A 575-nucleotide genomic window follows, 5' to 3' on the forward strand; every position below is an offset into this window, starting at 1 on the left:
AATGGAGTGCGCTGTAAGAACTCATGTCATGAATAAAAATATTATAGTGTTCTTAGAAACAATGAAAACATTATGTTATAATGAAATAAAACTACTTTAACTTTTGCAACAGAAGCACCTTGTTGGAATGGATAAGTGAAATATATTTGTTGTTGAAAAAGGTACCTGCATTCTCTGCAAAGGATTTCCATAGCTACAATACAAGGTGCACACACAGAACATGTAAGTATGCAAGAGGTAACAGAATATCAGGATTCGAGGAAGGGGGTTTTATTTCATAGCTGTAAAAAAAAAAAAAAAGTTACACACACTGAATGCTTGCCCCTTTTTTCCCTTTTAAAAAGGAAAGTAATACCGTTGGGTTTATGGGTAATATCCTGGTCCCAGTGAAGACCGTGGTAGGAAGACTATGATCAGGATTTTATCTAGTCTTGAGTATTTCAGTATTTCATTATTTACCATTGCATGAACTTTCAAATTCTAAAGTTAACATATGCACACTTCTCACCTCTAAAATACACATGTAAAAACAGATAGGAAGATAGAGAGGAAAGACAGAACACAGACAAAAAAAG

The sequence above is a fragment of the Chlamydotis macqueenii genome, chromosome 1 (genome assembly GCF_036417535.1).
Source record: "Chlamydotis macqueenii isolate bChlMac1 chromosome 1, bChlMac1.mat, whole genome shotgun sequence".
Classification (NCBI taxonomy): domain Eukaryota; kingdom Metazoa; phylum Chordata; class Aves; order Otidiformes; family Otididae; genus Chlamydotis; species Chlamydotis macqueenii.